Source organism: Urocitellus parryii, chromosome 11 (assembly GCF_045843805.1).
Source record: "Urocitellus parryii isolate mUroPar1 chromosome 11, mUroPar1.hap1, whole genome shotgun sequence".
NCBI classification, from domain to species: Eukaryota; Metazoa; Chordata; class Mammalia; order Rodentia; family Sciuridae; genus Urocitellus; species Urocitellus parryii.
The window spans coordinates 24,637,219-24,638,045 of NC_135541.1; positions in this window are offsets into that span (position 1 = coordinate 24,637,219).

The window sequence follows — 827 nt, forward strand, 5'->3', positions numbered from 1 at the left end:
GGCCCTCCACTTGCACTGCTGCTGCTGTCCCTCCCCATCTGGATCAGGCTCCTCTCCAGATGCAGGGGACCCTCATAAGCACTCAGAGCTCACTGTAGTGGGGGACCCCTCCTTCCACTGCTCCCTCCTGCCAAGCTTCTTGTCTTTTCCAGGCTCTTCCACGCCCTTCTCCTGGGGTCTGCGGCACTGAACCCCCAACATCACCATCAAAGGGCCAAATGCACATAGCAGCCTCAGAGCTGTGCCTCCTTGGTTTGGGGGCCTGTGCTGAAGTCCTGTCAGAGGACCTGTCCATGGCATCGCTGGCCCAGGTTGTGGCCAACCCTGGATGGTCTAAGGAGCCTACAACTGCCTGAATGGGGCTCTGTACCATTTTCCACAGGGTCCGACATGGGCAGAAGGGTTCTGCCCCTTCCCAGGTCTACCACTTGGGCATTTGTGGAACACAATTGGGCATGTACATGTCCCGAGTTCTGTGTATTATTGGGTTCCACTGACTTGGCCCTTGGGCACTGTGAGCTTATTAGAAGAAGAACAAGCTGACTGGGCCTCAAGACTTAAGGTGAGGCTGGTGGGGACATTTTATTGCTTGTGATTTCCCCTTTCCTGGGCCTGCGCTGGGGAAGAGGCCTGACTCCCATTGAAGGAAAGTACCTTGGAGCATTCTGGTTCTCACAGTCATCTCCGCCAGGATGATCTATTTGGGGCTGGGCACTGAGACGTTGACCTCTCAGCAGAAACAAGGACATGGCTGCAATGGTGTTCCTTTTCCTGTGGCCACCATCTGTGACCACTCTGTATACTTCTCCCTTTGCACCTGGACAGGC